Source organism: Pinus tabuliformis, chromosome 7 (assembly GCF_031772625.1).
Source record: "Pinus tabuliformis cultivar Carrire ecotype Pingquan chromosome 7, CPIR1, whole genome shotgun sequence".
NCBI lineage: Eukaryota > Viridiplantae > Streptophyta > Pinopsida > Pinales > Pinaceae > Pinus > Pinus tabuliformis.
Genome location: NC_142293.1, coordinates 2,046,079,383 through 2,046,102,537, shown reverse-complemented (window position 1 = coordinate 2,046,102,537; position 23,155 = coordinate 2,046,079,383). Strand labels below are relative to the sequence as shown.

Here is a 23,155-nt window from a genome sequence, read left to right as displayed (position 1 = left end):
ATCTACACTTCCGGCCCAATTAGCATCGGTGTATGCAGTTACAGTCAGTGTTGAGCTCTTCGGGTACCAAATACCGAAACCAGGAGTTCCTTTCAAATACCTGAGAATTCATTTTACAGCTAACAAATGGGGATTTTTAGGGGCAAATTGATATCTTCCCACCATTCCTACTGCCTGCATTATGTCGGGTCTTGTAGCAGTTAAGTACAGAAGGGATCCAATTATTGACCTGTAATGAGTTGCATCTACTGGAAGGGAGTCATAATTTTTGCTCAATTTGAAATTTGTAGTCATAGGTGTGCTCATCGGTGCACAATCTTCCATTCCATATCTTTTAAGCATGTCTTTAAGATATTTGGCTTGAGATATAAACAATCATTCTCTAGTTTGAGATACTTGTAGTCCAAGGAAGTGAGATAACTCTCCTATCATTGACATCTCGAATTCTCTTGACGTGTTTCGAGAAAATTCATGGCTCATTTCATCATTATTGCTAGAAAAAATCAGATCATCAACATAAACAAGTGTGACTAGTAACTTACCTTCATCCATCTTTATGTAGAGATTACTTCCTGCCACTCCGTTCTTGAAGCCATGTTGTTGTAGGTAGTGATCCAATCTTGCATACCAAGCTCTAGGAGCTTGTTTCAACCCATATAATGCCTTTTTCAGCTTACAAACTAAGTCTTTTCCTTCCGTTAGATCAAACCCTTTTGGTTGCTCCATGTAGACTTCTTCCTTGAGTTCCCCATTTAGAAATGCTGATTTTACGTCCATTTCATAGATTTTGAATCCTTTTGAGCAAGAAAATGTCAAGAACATCTTGATAGCTTCCATAGGATCTACTGGTGCAAATGTTTCTTCAAAGTCAATTCCTTCAATTTGTGAATAGCCTTTGCAAACAAGCCTTGCCTTGTTTCTGATAACTTGTCCATATTCATTCATTTTATTTTTGAATACCCACTTGGTTCCTATTATGTTTTTGTCTTTTGGATGAGGTACCAGCTCCCATGTATCGTTCTTCTCAATTTTGGACATTTCTTCTTCCATGACTTTTACCCAATGAGGATCCTTACTTGCTTGTGAAAATGTTTTGGTTCTATCATGGATAGAAAAGCAATAATGTTTCTATTTGGTGTAATTATCATCATTCTTTGGGTTTGCATCCCTTCATCTCTATTGCCAATAATCTTATCTTCTGGATGATATTTTTGGAGAAACTTCATCTTTGAAGGGGTATGAGGTTGTTCTTTTTCCTCTTCTTCTTCTTCCTAATCTATTTCTTCTTCTTCAGGTTCTTCTTCTTCAATAAGAGGATCATCTTCATGTTCTTCAATTTCTTTTTCTGGAAGGTCTTCATCAATATTTACATCAATTCTTTCCACTATTTTCCTTAGTCGAAAATTGTAGCACTTGTAGCCTTTGCTCCGTGTAGAGTATCCAAGGAATATCCCTTCATCAACCCGAGAATCAAACTTTCTTGGTGAGCCATCATTGTTTTTTATGAAGCACTTGTTACCAAAGATCTTAAAGTACTTTACTAAAGCAAGTTTTCCTTTCCATAATTCATAAAGAATTTTTTCACAATTTGGTCTTAATTGAGTTTGATTCAAGGTATAGATAGCTGTCCCAACTGCTTCTCTCCAGAATTTTGGCTGCAAGTCTGCTGCTAATAACATTGTTCTTGCCATTTCTTGAACTGTTCGGTTTCTTCTTTCAACTACCCCATTTTGCTGGGGTGTTCCATTATCTTTCTCTTATCTGTTACACATAGAAGAAATCATTGAATTTCTTTAAACTATTGTTTCTAGGGTAGCTGCCAAACCTAAAGGGCTAGTTGTTTGACAAGACACTAGTTTTCCCATAAACAAAGGCTTAGAGCCCGAAAATCTAAAATACACTAAAAACATGCGTCAGAACACTTTTGGCAGACTTCACTATTTATGCACACGAACTTATATGTTCCGTCGGGTCCTCACATATATGTCGTTGTTGGGGGTTTGGGGTGATGGCACATAACCGAACTTCCGATTATCATATCGCCAATATATCTATATCTATATATATATATATATATATATATATATATATATATATATATATATATATATATATATATATATATATATATATATATATATATATATACATATATATATCTATATATATCTACTTCTCCATTTCGATGATGTATTCCACTATAACTAAGTCTTCTGCCTCTGATAGTGTATTAGCAATATAACTAAGTCTTCCACCTTCGATAGTGTATTTGCAATATAACTAGATCTTCCACCTCCGATAGTGTTTTTGCAATATAACTAAGTCTTACGCCTCCTATAGTGTATTAGCAATATAACTAAGTCTTCCACCTTCGATAGTGTATTTGCAATATAACTAGATCTTCCACCTCCGATAGTGTATTTGCAATATAACTAAGTCTTCCGCCTCCTATAGTGTATTTTCATGCATATACACTATATTACTCCTGATAGCTCTCGATAGTGTATTCTTTAGCATTCTTTGCCATACTTTGCTCCGATAGCTCTCGATAGCTCTGTTTACTTCCTCCGATGGCTCTGATAGCTCCAGATAGTGTATTCTGTGGCATATTTCTCCTGATATCTTTGTTTTCTCCTCCGATGGCTCTATTTTCTTCTCCGATGGCTCTGTTTGCTACCTCTAGCTCCTCGAATATTGCCATATTGACATCAATGACAATCTATGTCAAAAATCTCTCCCTTTTTTATTGATGGCGATATTATTTTGCTCTCCCACTTTGACATCAATGGCAAAGGAATGCATACAGACTCCTCCTGTCAAACTGCTCCCCCTGTAGAACTACTCCCCCTGTCCTACAACCTCTTTATGAATGAAATTGAGTGATGCTAAAGAGATAACCCCCATCTTTTGACGAAGATGTTCAAATGCCTCTTGAGGAAGAGGTTCTATGAAAATATCAGCTATCTGCTCCATAGTTGTTATAGACATATTTGGGTGCTGCAACCCCAATCATATATGTCCATAAACCAAGGGCTTCTGAGTCCCTAAAAGTTTTGTTTCATACCCTAAAAGAACAAGGTCAGCTGATTACATCATCTCCCAGAAGTTCTCCAAGGGAAACTACTCAGAATTGGACCATACAGACTGCTCAGTGCTAAGGGTGCGATGCATCTCACCTGCCACATGCAAAAAGTGCGATGCATACCGAAAATCCCTTCTGTAGGGTGTGATGGGCGAGAGTAGACAAATGGTAGAGACAGTTTGCAAGGTGGATGATCATGGAATCTTCCAGAAACTTCTCCTGTGACACTTGCCTCTCTGAATTCGCCTAGGGATGAGTAAGAGATCATGAATCTCCAAGTGGAACCAAGAACTATCAGAGAGAGGACACTAATCAAAATCCCAGAAGCTGACTCACCCCCCTGCAAACATCTATATATGGATCCCTCATCCCAGAGATTCGGAGGCTGGAACCTTGTATTTTGTAAGGAAGCGTTGTTGGTTTCTTGGTGGAACATCATAGTGTTGGGTGATCTAAGCTTTTCATGAGGTGAAGAAGGGCTTTCATGCTGGGAGGATGACGCTGGGTTAGATCAATGGGTTGTAATCCTCTCTTCTACTCTTTCTATCAATAAAGCTATTTGAGTTTTCCTCCACATTCTTGTATGTTTGATGATATATGCATTTGTGTGGTCAATATATATCTAGTCCTATATTGTTTATGATTGTAGATCTCTATACTTTGATGGTATTATGCTGCTTTGACTTTATAGGTGCTCTTTGAAGTGGCGTAAGGAAGGAAGGAGTGGCAGAGATCTGTCAGAGGGTAGAGGAAACAAGCAAGGAGCCAAGCGAAAGATTGAGGTTGGTACTCTACTTCTCTTCCATCTACTTCTCATAAAGGAAAACGAAAGTAAGTTTAGTTTGTTTGTTTCTAAGATAGCTACCCGTCTTAGTGGGACTAGCAGCTCTGAATGGACACTAGATTTCCCGATAACAAAATGGTGACTCCACTGGGGAGTGAATAGATTGTTTTCTTGTCTATATTTTTTTGCTTTATAAACTATAGACGAAGCCTGAAGTTAAGCCAACTAGCCTTCGAACTGCATTTGCTATGCAAGTGCAAAGTAGATCAATGCGACTTCAGTCTATCTCCGGGTTTTGTTTATAAACTGAACAATCAATTTTCAAACATCCTAATTTCCCTAGTGGTGGCTCAAGTAACCTCATTATCTCAGCCCCTATGATTTGTATTTACTGACTGTCATTATCTCGGCATAAATCCTTGAACTAAGCTGCAAATTGTGACCAAAAACCAAGTTAAAGTCTCGTCCCTATACCATCGCACCTTCTCTTCTAGGAAATCTGGATGCATCGCACCTCTCATGTGCAGTAGGTGAGATGCATCCCTGTTTCCCTATGTTACAGGTGTGATGATTAGATAAGGATAATTCTGCCTCCAGATTTTTGTTCTTTCTTCACCCTCTTCAGCTTTATTCAGGAGTTTTGCTGTCTGTGATCAATATACCATTGTGGAAACTCCCTTCCTTTCCATTATTCTGCCTCCATTGTACAAAGAATTGTGAATGTTTTTATGTATTGTTCGCCATTTACAGATCTCTTTTACAAAGAAGTAGCTTAATCAAACTGTCGTCTTTTGATTTGGAAGTGTCGCAAGTGTCATTTTCAATAATAAAAAAAAAGAATCCTACTATTATTGATGGTCGATTACACTGTTACTCTTGTATTTGATTTGAATTAATAGTTTTTCAAGTGTTAAAAACAGTTTTCAATTCAAAATCGCAAAGTGTCGTCATTATCTTCCTTTCGTCTTTTGAAGAGAAAATTGTTAGTACTGTCGCTTTGAAAAGATAATTCAAATTTGTACTTAGCATTATTTTTGTCATTTACACATTAAGAAAGTAGAAAAAAAAATACATGCATGTGCATTTCCATTTAGACTTCTTGTTGATTTTGATTTAGGATAGTGCATCTAGTGTGTGCTCTTTGCTCTATGTTGAAAGAATCTTGCTTCTCTTTCCTTAGTAGCTAGGATTTTCATTGCAAAAATAAGATTAAATGATTGTTTATCATCTTAGATTGCATTTTGGGAATTGTATATCTATATCATGTGGTGAAACTTAAAGGAAAACTTCTTAAGAAGGATCAACTGTAAAATAAATTCAATGAACATAAAAGTGCTTTGGAACCTAACTGTTAAACACACATGGGAAACATAAAATAGGAAAGATAAATCATGTGAGTACAATTTTTATTAACAACTGATATACATTTATAGTACATTGTTGTGACCGTTGGATTTCACATCCCAAGGTCTCTTGGACTGCTTTGGTCTATTCAGCTTCCACACTAACCCATTGAGGATTAGGTGTCCAACATTCCCCCCCTTAATCCGAAGGGTTATGTATGAGTCCAAGAAGAGAGCTGTAATACAAAATGTGCAAAAATGCATGGCAGCACTAGGCTAAATGCTCTCTATGAAATGTTGGTAAAAAGGGCGGTGGTTTAAGGATGACCACCAACACTGGAACCCTTAGTGCAGTTCCCGGAACTCTTCCAAAACTGGCAAGAAACCGAAGTTTTCTGCTAGAGGAAGTGATCCTATTGTTTTAAAGAGGAAAACCTTCAACCATAAAAGGGAGGTCTCACCATGCATAAAAGTTAAAACTTCAACCTGAAAAGGGAAGTCTCAACCTGTGATGGTTTAAGGATGACTAAAAACTCTGGAATGCTAATGCAATTCCTAGAACTCTTCCAAAACTGGAAAGAAGCTGGAGTCTTCTGCTAGAGGAAGTGTTCTCAATTTTGTTCCTGGAATTCTTCCAAAACTGGCAAGAAGTTGAAGTCTTCTGCTAGAGGAAGTGTCCCAGATTGCCAACTGAAGGCATGTTCAGGGGCATCTTTGTCTCTGGCTACAACTCTGAAACTGGTGTGGCAGGTTGTGGCTCAGGCTCGCTTGATGTGGCTTTGAAGCTTGTAGATGACCATCATTTCCCCCCCTATCAGATACAAGGTGAGATGATGGAGAAAACTCAGCTGCAAGATTGTTTAATACTCTGGAACAAGTTCTGACATGTGTTTGGAATATCTTCTTGGTTGTTGATGCCCATTTCCAAGAAGCGATCCATCCAAGATGCATCTTTGTTCTTGCAGGACGTTTGTTTTTGAAGCATCTGTTTGAAGAATGACTAGTTTTATGATAGTGCTTACATGGATGAAGATCATAACAATGATCTTTCAGATGGCCAACTCAGTCACAGTGTTGGCATTTCACAATCTCTTGTTGTTGTTGTTGTTGTGGAAGAGGGGCAGAATCTGGAACAGTTGAAGCTGAACTGTCATAAGGAGGAGGTGAACTATCATGAATGAATCCAACACTCTGAAACTGAATGGGCTTGGCATAGTCTGGAATATGAAAGGAAAAGTCCTTGTCATATCCAAGACCAGTTCTGTGCTGGTTGTGGACAAGCTGTTCCCAAGGTCTAATGATGGGCTTGGGAAGTGTAGACTGAGTTTCTGCATCTGCATGTACAACTGCTGCTTTATTTGAATGAACTGTAACATTATTGTTTCGCTATTTATGGGAGTCTGTTTCAATATTCTGAACAGAAACAGATTCAGAATGATGACTCCACTTCTATAATTCTTCCTGCTGTAGCTTTGTTTCCAGCTGCAAAAGCTCAATATTTTCCTGTGCATTTTGTAGACATGTCTGAATTTTTGAGAGAGAGCCTTTGCTGATTTGTAATGTGTCATCAATAGTGGATTGTATAAGAGTTTTCGTGAACTCTAATACTTCAGTAATTGTAGCCATTTTTTCTCAATAGAAATGCACCACTACAAACTTGTTTTGGAGTGAAAATGTACCCTAAATAATCACAATGCTTGCAACAAATAGCAGACAATCTGGTGCATATAATGTTGATATCACCCCAACAATTAAAGCAATCTTCTCATTAGAATCTGTTGAGAAAAACAAATTTGTTTGTTGCACATAAATTTATGCCCAAACTGCACAATAGGAACAAGTAAATTGAACAAGCAGCAACTTTAAATTGAATTGGATCTTTCAAATACTCCTTCACTTTCTCGGCCAGTGGAAAAGAATAGTCAAATTCAATAGCGACTGCTAATACATTCTTGTAACTATTGATGATAGCATGTGGAGCAGCTGCAATTGTGGGATTACAGATCGCTAGAGAAAGAGTTGTACATAATCTCATAAACTACAAATTGCTTGCTGTGGTGTGAAAATGATGATCTTCCAGAACTATTCAGACACACGCATATGCCCAGTAGTTAATTCATGCATCATATAATACTCTGTCTTCAAAATACAAATACCAGATATAGCCCAAAACAACCAACGCACAGTATATGGAGTCACACTAAAATGACCAATGCGCATATATAAACCAATTCAATATTGCAATTTACAAGGGTTTCACAGCATAAATTCACCAACCGCTGATATGACTACCAATTAATCACCAAAAACTGATATGACACATGACTCACACATACCAGAAAACAAATTCCTCTTGTGGCAATGATATTAAAAGCTCTCGGTTGCTTTGTCTTCAGTATAAGATGAGAAATGCCACCAAAAATCATTAAAAAGACTTTGATATCCAATGCCCCACATAAAATTCAATGCGTTATGGTAGATTCAAACTTTATTGTTAATATAGGTGGACTCTGCAAATTGTTGCTTCTGTTCCCGTATAAATAACAAATATTTTCACTGTCCTGCGCATGGTAGGATTCATACATGTAGGCTACCGATACATACACTGACGATGTGCGTAGAAATTATGTACATTACTTAGCCAGAGGCGTAGACGTGCTTGTATTTGGGTTCGTGCATAAGATTGCTACATTCGAGAAGACTGCAGGTTTTCAGGCACTGGTGCAATTTAGTGATGCCGATACTACTGCTTCTGCAAGAAGTGCCTTGGATGGAGGAAGCATACCAAGATATTTCCTTCCAAAACATGTAGCTTCATGCCATATGCGGATATCGTTTTCTTCTCACACTAACTTAAATGTCAAATTTCAAAGTCATCGCAGCAGAGACTACACAAATCCAAACCTTCCTGTGAACCCCTCTGCTATAGATGGAGCTGGGCAGTTTACTGTAGGAAAAGAAGGGAGCTAGAGAGTAATGTTCTTCTTGCATCCATTGAAAATATGCAATATGCAGTGACAGTTGATGTTTTAAATACGGTATTTTCAGCTTTTGGTAGAGTTCAGAAAATTGCAATATTTTAGAAGAATGGAGGATTTCAGGCATTAATACAATATTTGGATATTGCCACTACTATGATAGCCAGAGACAAATTAATTATCCAATCACGCAATACATTCATCCAAGGGACCATCATACGCACCGTGTATATACTGCAAACTGTTCCACCACTTCAAATGAACCATAGGTATCGCAACACAGGTCACGAACTATCGATTCATTTCAGCGCCGAGAGCAACGTATCGCAACACAAGTGTATATATATGTGAAAGAAGAGCACCAAGAGTACTATCACGGTTAGTCTCCACACCTCCACGCATATCAATTATTATAACCAAAATAACCACGCATACCAGTCTTCAAATACACCAACGCAACAAATCATACAGTGTATTCAGCAAAATTAATATTATTCAACCAGAAAAGGGCGCAGAGGATTACTGATAGGCGCAACTCTCAACATTGCATAAGAATATGAACCGATTTTTTTTTTTTTGTTTAGGAGTTCAATACGCAGGAGCAGCAGAAAATATGGAGGCTTTCGGGCAGTGCCCTATCAAGCATCTCCCCTCAAGTCACACCATTTCCGCAGGCCCTCATTGAAAAACTATATGCCTATTAACAATAACTTAAGGCTGCTACTGTTCGAATATGGATCTACAGATTCCAGATCATGTGAAGGAGAAGAATCAGATAGCCATGTGGACAGACTCAACAAAGCAGTGTTGTTTACACAGGATATCAGAAAAGGTCAGATAACGCTTCAAAGTCGTTCACAATTTGATAACCGTTTCACCTTCCAAACGTAAATCCAATGTCAGATTACAGATCCAACATATATACAACATTTAGAAAAACATAGAGAACGTTGTTACCAGTTCAGGGAGGTGTCAGTGCTGCAATATGGGCAGAAAATAAGAGTTACAAGAGAATCTAAAATGTCTATGAGACCAGCGGTGTGAAGAGGGCAGCGTATGGAGGCCAGTGGTGTATATGGAAGCCCAACAGTCTAAATTCATAGTTTTGTCAGGGAATAATGGTAAATCACAGCACTGTTATACCAGTGCACAGACTTTGATAGGCCGCAGGTAGGAATACAATGCCTAGTTGCAGATCTGATGCGCTTAGCTAAAATAAATGGTCAGGTAATGAAAACTAGGCCAGCACTATTCAAGGCAGCTCAGACCAATTGCTAAACCGTGAGGAAGAAAACTACACAGGCCACACATCATGGCTCTGAGCCAAAACCCATTTCAGTTGCGCTCCCTGGACCATCGCACTGTCTTCCACTGTAACCCAGTATGCATCACACCTCCCAAGTGTAGTAAGTGTGATGCATTCCTGTTTCTGTGAAGCCCAGGGGCGATGACTAACTGAACTTTTTTTCCATTCTAGAAATTGAGGGTTTTTGACCTTGTTTTCAGTTTTGTTTAGTTGTTTTTGCTGCTTATGAACAATGCCTCCTTACTGAAGCCTACTTGCATCACATATATAAGCCTCCATTAGATTAGGATTAGTGAATTTTTTTGGTGTTTTTCTTCATCATTTGCAATCTTTTGTCAAAAAGTTGTTTAAATTGATTTGTCTCTTTGATACAAAAGTGTCGTAATTGTCGTTTTGTGTCAATTTAAAAGAGAAGTGTCATGGATTCTTCCTTCCCTTGATAATCAATTGAACTTTTCTTCATGTATTTGGTTTGATTTGTTTATATTTGAAGTTTCAAAAGCACTTTTTTTAATTCAAAATTGAAAAGTTTCGTGGAGTCTTCCTTTCTCTTTTGAAGAAGAAATTGTCAAAAATGTCGCTTTGAGTGAAGTATTTCAGATCTTTGCTACATTTAGTTTTCCTTTTTGGCATTTTTCACATTAAGGAGAACGAAAAAAATACCTGCATTTGCATTTAGCAATTTTTTTGGTTTGTGTGCGAAAAGATGGTTTAGGTAAATGCACTAGTGTGTGCTCTTTGCTCTTTGTTTGAAAGAATTGTAATCTTCTTTCCCTAGTAGCTAGGATTTTCATTGCTCAAAATAAACAAAGATTGTTTATCATTGTAGATTGCATTTTAGGAATTTCAAATCATCATCACACGGTGAACCATTGAAAGGAAAACTCTAAACAAGATCAACTTTAAAATAAATTTCAATGAACCTAACAATGCTTTGGAACTTAACGCAACATATCTAAAGGTCTAGGCTAGAGACGTGTTCTGGCGTCGTTAAAACTAGTGGCTATCATTTTCATTGAAGGTTGGGTGATTCCTCCTCCTTGATACGACAAGTGCTAGCACGGACTTGTGCTCCCTGTATCGTCGCGTATATATTGGGAGACCACAATAGGCTTAAATCCTTTATCCATAGGAAGTTGAGTCCGTCGTCTTATTGATCGCAATGCACTGAACATAGCATTCGGGAAGATTGATTGTCATACATAAGTCCTTGGTAATTTCTCTTTAATTTATCACCAAGGTGTATATTGCAGTTTTGCGATTGGTTTGGTAATCCCTCTGTCTAGATTTTCAATAGTTACTTTCATTCCTTTTCAACTCTTTAAAAGAAAAGGTCCATCTGAGCACTTGTCCTTTCAGGCTCATTAAAAATCAAAGGAGACTAGAGTCATCTTTAGCTTTTTCTCGACTTTTAAAAACTGAAAAAGAAAAGTTGTGTCAAAGCATCATTAAAATTAATTGAATTGGGAATAACATCCCTATTCCTTAGTTTATCTTAGGTTGAGATATATGGAGACAAATGTAGAGTCCACCAATCAAGAAATCACTTTTGAAGGGAATCCTGGTCTTTTTCCTTCTTTTGGAAATATTGGTGCTCCTTATATGGCTACATTATCCCTTCTAGGACTTACCATTGGCCTACTCTGTGTTTCAAAAAGCCGTAATTTCTCCGTAAATGAATCAACCTCTAGTTGATCCTGAGGTTAACCCCTCGCCTTCTTCCTCGTTTGTTTCTCCTTCCCCTTCTTCCTCTTCGCTTGGTGAAAGTAGTGATACTAGTAACTAGGTGGTTGAGAAGAAGAAGAAAGGGAAGGAGAAGAAGAAGAAGAAGCTAATTCAACAAAGGTGCAACAAAGCAACCATTTCTTTGAATGCATTATCTGATGGAAATCTGCCCATTAAAATTCCCAAACCCAAATTTCAGCGCATAATTTGCACGGGAGACCATTTTCATCGAGATTGTTCTTGCTTTCCTCAAATCTTGAGAGAATGGTCTCCCTGTTCACACCATCTTGTGTCATTAACTTCTGGTGATCATGTTGGTAACACACCTTCAACTAGTGATAGTAAAGGTCATGGATAGAGGAGAAAGGTTAAGTTTCCATGTAAGTTATGTGAAGGTAACCATTCCCTTCACCTTTGTCCCTTCTTGGATGAAGCCAAAAGAGTGTTGGATAACCGTCCTGCTTCACCGCAGCGACTCTCACCTGGTTACAAGAAACTCTCCCTAAGTCCTTCACTAGTTGAAAATCCGACTGACTTAAATCAACCATCGGTCAAAACCACTCTCTCTGAAAGTGAATCTTATGAGTCTATACCCAACCAAAGTCAATAGGTCGAGGTAATAGCTGACCCAATTTCACCTTCAGCTAATCGTACCTTTCCTGAAGAGAGTGAAAATGATACCGTTCAAATTCTTTTTGTTACTTCAAATTCTAATGAACTTGGGGGAAATCCGCATGTTCCATCAAGATAGGAGGAAAACCCTCTAGTTCTTGTAACTCAAGGGGTCAATTCTCCCATTTATTCGGTACCCCCTCCAAGTATTCTAGTCACTTCCTTTGATTGGAATCAACTGGAAAGATCCCGCCTTCCTTCTTATGTACCTTTCCGAATCATAGTACAAGTTTTTAAAATGATCATGTCTAGCACTATTATAGATGAAGGTGCATCAGTGAGTATCCTTTCCTCAACTATTTGGAAAGCACTTGGTTCGCCACCACTTATGCTTGTTACATAGAATCTGTTAGGCTTTAACAAAGGAACCAGTTGACCGTTAGGGATCTTTCTTAAGTTACTAATCACTTTGAGAGGGAAAATCGTTCACCTGAATGTGATGATAGTCCCAGGACCGTTATATTACAATTTACTCCTTGGATGTGACTATGTTTATAACATGGAAGCTATTGTTTCAACACTCTTCCGAGTGATGTGTTTCTCACATGAAGACAAAATTGTCACTGTTGACTAGCTTTCATTTCCAGGTCCAAGCATAGCTCCAAGACAATCATCATCCCTAAATGGTCTATTTGCATCAACGATATCAATTGAACCTTCATTCCATCCACCTGATAACCATGAGTAGTCTGGTGAATGTAATGAAGCTTGGGGGAATTGTTACACTAAAAAATGTCACCATGACTATTTACAGTTAGTATGGCTCTATCAACAGTCATGCTATCCTCTTAGGCAAGTCTTATGCCTCTGATCTCCATGTCAAACTCCAAAAAGAGAGAAAGTCTTTATAAATGTATTTATCTCTGGGGACGCAGGTTCTCTCAACCTTACCTGCGGGTAGGCACCCAATGTTCACAAAAGCTGCGTCTTTGGACGCTCTGTATGTAAAGGGGCAAGTGCGTCCCCCTGTAAAGGTTAAAATGCGCAAGTTTCATCTTTAAAAAGTTACTTGTGGTCATTTCTAGAGCATTCTAGAAGGTTGTTCGATGTGTATTGAGCGCCTCCAGATGGTTCATGCACTCCTACCAAAGAGGAACTTATCCCATCAATAAGGGAGCTATCCCATCCAAAGAGGGGATTATCCCATTGATGGTGGACCTGATTAACTTCCTCTTGAACACTATAAATACAGGCATTGGACCAGAAGGAGGGGAGGTTGAAAGCTAAACATTTCTAAGGGTAGATGTTGCAGGAATTAGGACTCCCATTTAGAAGCTTGTGAGGAGAGATTGCCATCTTTGCTTGTTCTATTTGGAAGTGGGTGAGCTTTGTCAAAGTAAAGGAGAACTCTTGAAGGACCCTGGAGGAACTTGCACAACACCAAGGCTCAGGTTGTAATTGTTCTTTTTTTTACCTATTAATGCAAATGAGTCCATTCTTCTCAATAACTTGTTATTTATGAGTTATTTCATGTACTCCTTGGTCTATATGTTGAATATGCTTTGTTTTATGTTATAATCAGGTGCTATTTAATGGTTTGACTGTTGGTGAATGCAGGTTTTGGAGAAAAGGAGGAGCTCATCCGGATCAACGAAGCTGAGCTACTACAACAGCGTTTGGTTAGAGGTAAGAGCCACACACTTGATTTCTCATATTGCAATACATATTTAGAGAAGGATTGCTCTCGTTTGTTTTGTTTGTCATTAGAATGTCTTAGACTTCTAGGAAGGTCGGTTGTGTCCGCACTATTGACTGATTCCGTGTGACAAATTGGCGACTCCGCTGGGGAATCCATTGATGTGAAAGTCTTTTCCTTTGTATGAACTTTGCTCTGAGAAAATTGCTTTATTTTTCTGGTTTTTGGCTCTGTGACTTTGTCTTTGGGTGGGTTAGATTAGGGTTAGATTTATTTTGGTTTTTCTTGAATTTTCTAGTAAGACGCACCCTTTGAGTATTGCACAGTGCGTCCCTGGACGCACTGTCGCTGTGTGCACAGAGCGGGCCCGCACCTGTCTTAACGGGTCGCCTGCGTCCCCTGCTAAAATTTGAAAAAATTCCATTTTTTGCATTTTTTCTCTTAGATTTTGCTTTTTCTTAGTTTTTACTACCCAGATCCATTAGTCTCTTGTCAAAGATCTTCACCTGAACTTGTTTTGATAGCATTGAGTGTTTTAGTGGATTTCATAGAAGTTTAAGCCCTAGGGTTTGATTTTTGAGTAGGTCTTGTAGTGACTTTGGCGGTAGAACTTGTCAAGCCTTAGATCTCTCTGGTTTTGTCAGCCTTCTTAGAAGTCAGACCTGTCATAAAGTCTACCTGTGAGAGCAGCTTACCATTGAGTTGTCTCTTTGGGCAAATTTCGAAGTGCTTGTTGATTAAGTCTTGAATTCCATTTTACGAAAAGAACAAAAAGATTTGAGTTTTGTTTTGACTGGTCTTTTGATTCTGCATTAGCTAGTCCTTGACTTGATTTTGGTCAAGTAAAACATCCTAGAATCATCTTTGTAGGCTTTTGCCTCGTTAGGTTTGCTTAGAGTAATTTCCCTTTTGATTTGCTTGTGAGTCAAGTTTTCATAGATTTTATAGCTTTTTGAGATTGATTTTCATTAAAATATATTTATATGCTTTATTAGATAAGAGAAAATACAAAAACATCTCCTTTGAAAAGTTTTGTTTCAAGTAGCATTGAAGAGTTTTGAAAGAAAAAGAGTTTTTCGTGCACGTAAGGAGTGGTCATGTTTGTATGCTTGGAAAGAAAAGAGAATTGTTTCTTTGATTGTCTTTACTAAGAAAGTTGTTTTCTATAAAATTTGCATCTCTCAACTCTCTTAGTTAGGAATTTCATTGAAAAAGGAAAGTAGGGTAAATCATCTTAAGTGCATTTTTGTCGTGGATTGAGTCGAGTCTACACACCATTGGTTTCACTTCCGCTACCTTTTGTCTTTAAGGAAAAACCATAAAATTAACGCTTAAAGTAAAATCAACGTAGTAACTTTTATTTACTAGGGCTCTGAAACACCAATTTAGATCAGGCTAGTGTCTTGGAGTAGGAGAGTAATTAACTCTCCAAGACAACAAAACCAAACAAGTAGCTTATCTTGTGATAGAATAAATCCAATTGTCTCATTTGTACTCTGGGAAAGCTCCTCTTAAAGGAGAAGCACGAGCTCGTGTCCGAACTAGTGAGGGGATCAATCCTCCCTCGTTGGGAACGACGCCAGACACGCACGTATTACAAACAGTAAACCTAGGATTAACCATTGTCGAGGAGCCAGGGGTCACTTGTCGGTAAACCTTGGATTATTGTCAAGGAACCGGCAAGGGGATTGAGCTTGATACTCTGCCCTTGCGTGCTGTCGGAGTTTAGACTGTTCCCCCAGGTGCATTTGTTGCGGTTGGTAACCTTAGTGACCATTATCTTTAGGATTCTACAGAGGTGACGGTGGAGGGAAGATCCCACTATACCTGGAGCAGACGTCGGCTAGACTCACTTGGATTTTCCGGGGGGTTCACTTCACTTGAGACGGTTAAAGTGGAGGAACTTGTGCCGGTCTATTCATTAAGCAGGTTGCCGGGGTAACTGTTCCACCCGCCACTTCTGTACTGAATCCGGCGATGTTGGGTTTCATCACCAACTAGCGCTTTCGGTCTGGAAGGCTACTGTTTGTGCTTGGTTTGACGCCCTAGATTCTTTAGGCGTGTGATTCAAATTTGTTTGGTTCTTTAGAGACTTTAGGTGGTTTGATTTGAGATTTTACTTTGTTTTCGTGTGTAGTAGTTAAAAGTTTTTAGCTGTGGCGGAATTACCGAGACAGTCCCGTAGACTTCGGGGCAAGTCACCTGAGATTGTTACCAGAACTGATTTTTTGAGGAAACTCCGTAGATCGCGGGGTGGACCTCCTGAAGACGTCCCGGGTCATCACGAAGGTTTAAAAGTCCTTGTAACTCCTCCTAGTGGCAGTAGAGTAGGTTCACCTGAAGAAGGAGAGTCTTCGTTGGTAGTCCATCCGGATTACCAAGGTTTAGAGACAGGTTACAATCCTGAAGCTGTTGCAGTTTCTGAACTGGTTGGTAGTTTTTCGTCTACCAGTGATTTAGGCGAACAACCTGAAATATCTGAGCCTGTTACTCCGACTTCTAGTGTTCCTGATTCACCTAGGATTGAAAGAGTCATAACCGAAAATCTTCCTTCTGGTTTGATAGCTATTGAAGAACTTATTCCAGAAGAGGAAGTAGGCCCTGTTCTTGAAGATCAACCTACTCTTGACTTAAGAGAGCGTGAATCTATCTTTTACAGTCCACCTAGGAGTACTACTTGGTATCTTTCGTTAACTAATTATTTGGACAACTCAGGGATAAGTTTTTCTCCACCTCGTACTCCTTATCCATCCGGAGGTATTTATACTCCTGTAAATATGTCTAGTTCGTCGTCCGTGTCTACTCCATCTCCTGAAATTTTCTTGTATGGTGGTCCTTCTGTTCCTACTAGGTATCAATCACTTTCTGGTACCTTTGCGGGAGCATCTCCTCAACCCATTGATCATGGGTTATTAGCTGGAAACAATGGTAATATACCATTGGGTGTAGGAGACATTTACATGATGTCAGGTTCAGTTCCCGTTTCCCAACCTCAAGGTGGTCAATTTCTGCCTGGGGGGCAGCCTCAATTAATGCCTGGGGGGCAACCTCAAGGTACACAAATTGCGTCTGGGGGGCAACCTCAAGGTCAGTATGTACCTATGGTGCAATACATGCCTCAAGGCCAACCCCAGCCTCAATATGTACCCCAGGGTCAACCTCAGTATCAGTATGTACCTCAAGGGTATCAACCTCAAGGTCAAGGTCAACCCCAGTATCAGTATTTACCTCCAGGTTATCAACCTCAAGGTCAATACTCGAGTCAAGGTTATCAACCGCCTCAAGGTCAGTCATATGTTCAAGGTATGGGAACTGCACCTTTCAATTATCAATCCTATCCTCAATCCGGTTATGGATCTCAGTATCCTCAACCTGTTATGGGTCAATACCCCGGAATGATAGTGTGGAATCCTTCGCAAGGTCAACCGGTGTTGCAGCCAAGTATACAGTCGTCACCTCAAACTGGACAACCTGTAGTTTCTGGTCCACCCCAGCAACCGCAACCTGTCCAGTCAAGCGTTCAGACTTCTGTAACTTCGGTAGTTACTCAGCCGCCAATCGCACCTAGTACTCCATCTCAAACGGCTGCTGCAACTACCGCAACATCTACTACACTTACTTCTGGAGTATCGACAGCTCCGGTTTCTACTGTCTCTGCAACCACCCCTCAGACATCTGTACCGTTGTCTGGATCCACGATTCAAACCACGGTCCAGATGCCTGTAGGGCAACCTGGTTTAAGTACTGTTGTAACAACTCAACCACAGTATACGTATCAACAGAACCAGGGACAGTACCAATACGGGCCTGCTGTCCAACAACCGGTTTACCAGTATCAACCGTATCCTGGGTATACTTATCAACAACCTCAACAACCCCAGTACGGTCCGGTTAATCCTGGTTTTCCAGGAGGATATAATATCCCGAATGCGATTCCTGTTCCAAGTTATCCTAGGTATCCTCCTCCTAGAGCTGGTCTTGTGACTCAGAGTTTTAGAGATCCTAACTAGCAATTGCCATTCATTGCAACTTTGGATTTACCCGACTTGACGCGCCTAACGAACGATCCGATAAATTATCTTTCGTTTTGGCCGCCAATGCCCAATAAGTTGCCCAGCGATATACCCAAGTTCGAAGGTAAGTCTGGAGAGGATCCATCAAATCACGTGATGACTTACCACCTCTGGTGTGCTTCAAATTCTATCTCGGATGATTCGATCCGTTTACGTCTTTTCCAGCGTACACTCATTGGTCTCATGGCCAAGTGGTACATTGAGTTACCACGGGCCTCTTTTTACAATTTTAGCCAGTTAGCCACCTCGTTCTTAACTCACTTTCAGTTGCCGGTCAGATACGATAACGACACGGAGTTATTAACTTCACTAAAACAATCGACGTCCACGTATATTTCTGATCACATTCATGAGTGGAGACGTCGAAGAAGGTTAGTGAAAGTTTTTATTCCGGACCAAATCTTAGCTGAATGGTTTGTCAAATCATTATTGCCGAAGATTACTGAAGATGTAGCTAAGGCCGGAGTAGTTACTGAGGAGCAAGTCATTGCTCAAGCCCAGTATCTTGACTTAGTTTATACTCAGTCGGGTACGTTACACGAGAAGATTCCAGATCTTCCAAAATCAAATCAAATCGCTGCTGCTCCTTCGGGATCTCATGCTGCTGACGGTATGATTGGCACGGTGAACACAAAGAGCAAGAAGAAATCTTCCAAGAATTCTACTACTCCTATAATCACCTTGCCCGATTCCCCGACAGGAGAGTCTTCTCCTGAACTTTCCGCCGATATTCATGCCGTGGAGTCATCTACGGCCAAATCCAAAAACGGTGGAAAGAAGAAGGCTAAAGCTGACAAGGCTCCAAAGGAGAAAACATAAAAGTCGGAAACCAATGACGAAAAACGCAAACCTCGATATCCTTGTCTTATTTGTGAAGAAGATCATTTTACAAGAGATTGCCCGCATCGGGCCGAGGTTGCGAAAATAGTCAAAGGTTCTTCCGCTCCTGCCGTATTGAAAGATCCTTTTCCAAAGCAGGAGAGTAAGATGATAGGTTCTTCCTCGGCTGCCAGTGAAGAACCCATTTTGATGATGTCTCATGTGAGGATTGCGACTCGATCGCAAGATTATGGTAGTAAGGCTCCTGTTGATGGTAAGGAAGCAGAATCTTCTCATTCTATTCCGTCAACCTCAGCTCCTGGTCCCGATCCGCTACAGATCGAAAAACCTAACCCGGACTTAGTAATTAAACCACCCGCCAAGGGTGTACTTCGAAGGTCTGCTTTCAATCCACATGCGAGAGCGGCCCAGAATTACAACATTGTTGAGGACTTAGCTATTTCACCCTCAGCAATGTCGGCTTTAGAAGTGCTGCAATCATGCCCAGCACAACGAAAATTACTTTTGTCGGCTATAGGAGCTGTTGATATTCAGGACCCGAACCTGATAATCTTCGATCTAGAAAATAGTACACCGTGTCTCCCTCATCAGATGGCTTTCCAGATTCCAGTGATAGTCAAAAACAGACCTATTCATCGGATTGTGATTGATGAAGGAGCTTCTTCGTGTATTATGTCAATTCAGTGTTGGAGATCGCTTGGTTCTCCTTCACTGAACCAATCCCCGACCATCCTTAAGGCCTTTGATGGCCGTGGGTTCCGTCCGTTTGGTATTCTACAGGAATTGCCTATAGGGGTAGAAGGTAAAACCGTTAGTCTGGATGTGGAAGTGGTTGATGCCCCTCTAGACTACAACCTTCTTTTGGGTCGAAGTTGGTCATATGCTATGAGAGCGGTCGTGTCATCGGTCTTCAGAGTAATCAAGTTTCCACATAACGGTAAGATCGTGACGATTGATCAGCTGACATACTTTTCATCCGACCCAGCCTCTTCAGAGAGTATCCAGCATGTCGGTAAGACGACAATCCCTTATAGGGATGTTGGTGTAGGTTTAGTTAAAGATTCCGGTTTACTGGGAACTTTTCCTTTCCCTCCAATCAACGCGGACCCTTCATTTGCATCAATTCATATGATTACGTCAGAAAACATTATTTATGATGATCCTTGGATCATCCCATCTGAATCTGAGATAGACTCATTTGGTGATGCTATGCCTTTGAGTCCATATGAAATTGCTTATGAAGCTGTCATGTCTTTTACCGACTCGCGTTCAACCAAGGTTGACCAAATGAATGTGGTCAGTGGAGAATCACTTTTCACATCAACCTTAGAACGGATAGCGTTTCCCGAAGTCGTGTCATCTGACGAACAACTTCGTGAAATCCTAAGTGTAGACGATCTACCATGGGAAGATCTCCATCACAGATCTTCATTTTTACCTAAGGATGATGTTTTTGAAAATGATTTTTCATCTATCTTTACCGCTGAATATGTCAAAGACGCTCAGGATCCAACGAAACATTCTGATTCAGAGTTGAATTTAGGGAATATTTCTCGTACTATTCCCATTGATATTTCAGTGAAGCCCGGAATTGAGGAGAACATTCATATAGGTGCCGCATGTACAGAAGATGAAATCCAAACTTACAAGGCCCTATTCCAAGAATTCCGCGATGTGTTTGCATGGTCTTACGAGGAAATGCCGAGAATCGACCCTGCCATTGTTGTTCATGAAATAAAGACCTACCCGGATGCTAAACCCGTCCGGCAACGGTTGTGCCAGATTCACCCTCGGAAAGCGGCTGCGATTAAAGCAGAAGTCGAGAAGCTGTTGAAAGCAGGTTTCATTTATCCGATCCCGTTAACGGATTGGGTATCGAATATTGTTCAGGTAAACAAGAAACAAGGAACAATAAGAATCTGTATCGACTATAGGGATATAAATCGAGCTTGTCCAAAAGACAACTATCCTACGCCTTATATCGATCAAATTATTGATGATTGTGCCGGAAGTGAAATGTTTTCCTTTATGGATGGTTTTTTGGGCTATAATCAAATCAATATTCTACCTGCCGACCAACCAAAAACGACATTCATTTGTCCATGGGGAACATTTTCTTATTGCAAATTACCTTTTGGGCTTAAGAATGCCGGAGCCACTTTTCAACGGGCGATGTCTTATGCATTTCATGACATCAAGCACATTGTGCAACCGTATCTCGATGATTTGCCTTCTCATTCATTACATCGAGCTGATCACCTTGTCCACTTACGAGCAATCTTCATGAGGTGTAGGCATTATCGTATTCGGTTGAATCCCCACAAGTGTGTTTTCTGTATAGAGACAGGTCGATTGCTGGGATTTGTTGTTTCAAAAGCCGGCATTCGCATCGATCCCTCGAAGGTTGAAGCTATCATCAAATTGCCTCCTCCTTTGAGTTTGCGTCAACTCCAAAGTTTGCAAGGGAAAGTGAACTTTTTACGCCGATTCATCCCAAACTACGCCGAGGTCACTAAAGGTTTTACACAGTTGTTGAAACAGAACGCTCAATTCCTTTGGGATGAGATTGCCCAACAATCTTTTGCTGCACTTAAACACGCGTTGACCCATGCACCGTTGTTGCATCCTCCCAACTACAACCAGGACTACTTCTTATACCTCGTAGCTTCGCATTCCACCATTGGAATGGTGTTAGTTCAAGAAGATGAATTCGGAGCGGAACATGTGATATATTATCTTAGTAGGACCTTAAATCCCACTGAGCTGAAATATTCGCATGTGGAGAAATTGGCCCTGGCAGCCGTTCAAGCTGTCCAGCGTTTTCGTCACTACATTCTTCTCCGTAAAACTACAGTCATTTCGGATTGCAACCCTATGATTTACATTTTGACAAAACAATTGCTAGGGGGCAAGTACTCTAAATGGATCGTTATCCTGCAAGAGTTCGACTTGGAGTTCGAGAAGTCCAAGTCTAAGAAATCCTTAGTTTTTGCGGAATTGATTTGTGATTTCCCGTGTGCTGACACAGAAACTGTGGCAGAGGAGCCCATTGCGGATGAATCTTTGTTCCTTATCAGTACTTTAGATCCGTGGTACGGGGATATAATCATCTATCTCCAAACCCAAACCTTTCAGCCTGAAGCTTCAAAGGCGGAACGTCGAAAAATTCGGTTTCAATCCCAGCAATACAAAATTATTGGAGATACACTTTATAGCCGGGGGGCAGACTTAGTTTTTCGGCGTTGTTTAACTCACGAAGAGGCTGAGAGGGTTTTGAATGATTGTCACTCTGGAGCATGTGGCGGTCATATGTCTGGGTATGCCACAGCTCAGAAGGTGTTGCGCACTGGTTACTTCTGGCCATCTATGTTTAAAGATTGTATCATTGCAGTCCGGAAGTGCCACAACTGCCAAGTGTTTGATCGAAAGATGCGCGCACCACCTGCTCCTCTCCACCCTATAATTGCCGTTGGTCCATTCGCCAAATGGGGTATCGATTTTATTACTTGTAACCCTCACTCGGCCGGGGGGCATGCGTATATCATCCTCGCGGTTGATTATTTTACTAAATGGGCCGAGGCGATGCCTACATTCGACGCAAGCGGCAAAACAACTGCAGTTTCGTATTCAATCATATTATAACTAGGTTTGGTGTCCCACAAGCAATCATTACTGACCATGGGAGCCATTTTCGAAACATCATGATGACTGAGCTTACAAGCCAGCTTGGTTTGCGCCACGATAGCTCTACTCCTTATTATCCCCAAGCCAACGGTTTGGTTGAGTCTATCAACAAAGTTCTAGTTATCATGATTCGACGAACCATTGGTATTCATCGGTCGAATTGGCACAACATGTTATTTTCAGCGTTATGGGCATACCGAACCTCAGTGAAAACTTCAACAGGGTTCACTCCTTTCCAGCTAGTTTATGGCTTGGAAGCTGTGTTACCAATTGAATGCGAAATCCCATCACTTCAAATGGCTGTCAAATTACTTCCAGCTACTTCCGAAGAGGAGAAACGTTTATTATACTTAGCTAAATTAGATGAGACTCGACGTGACGCTACATTGGCAATCGAGACTCACGCGAACCGAATGAAAGCTCAGTATGATAGAAATGTGACTCCTCGAAGTTTTTCAGAGGGAGACCTAGTGCTATTATATGATCAAGCTAACGATAAGCTAGGTGCTGGAAAATTCGTTCCTATGTGGCATGGACCCTACATTGTAAAGTGAAAGCTAGCAAAAGGGGCTTATGAGCTGGTAGATTTTGATGGGGACTCTTTGGGTAAACCCAGAAATGGACTTTACCTAAAGAGGTATTATGCTTAAATGGTGGGTATGGAGAATTTTTAGTTAGGTTAGGTTTTCTTTCTAGCTAGTATGTTTGTTAATTAGTCAGTGTGCTTAGCTTAGAGAGTGTGTTTTTTGTCGATATTCTGGCTTATCTTGGTTTTACTCTTAATATTGCAGATGTCGACGCCTCTCCAAACATACATTGGATTTGTTGATGGTGCTTGTCGTAGTACACGAAATATCTCTTCCGCAGCCTGGGTTATCTATTCGCCCTCTGACGAGTTAGTTTCTATGCATGGGGTAAGCCTCGGTCAAACAACGAACAACATTGCAGAATACAGTGCAGTGGTTGAATTATTATCCGAATCTATTTCATTTGGAATTCGACGTTTGATAGTGAGGTTAGATTCTGAACTTG

General features: G+C 40.3%; 1 pseudogene; it reads left to right on the top strand.

Moving 5' to 3' along the window:
- Positions 1-23,155, top strand: part of LOC149256734 (polypyrimidine tract-binding protein homolog 1-like) — a 119,728-nt pseudogene that overhangs the window by 79,056 nt on the left and 17,517 nt on the right.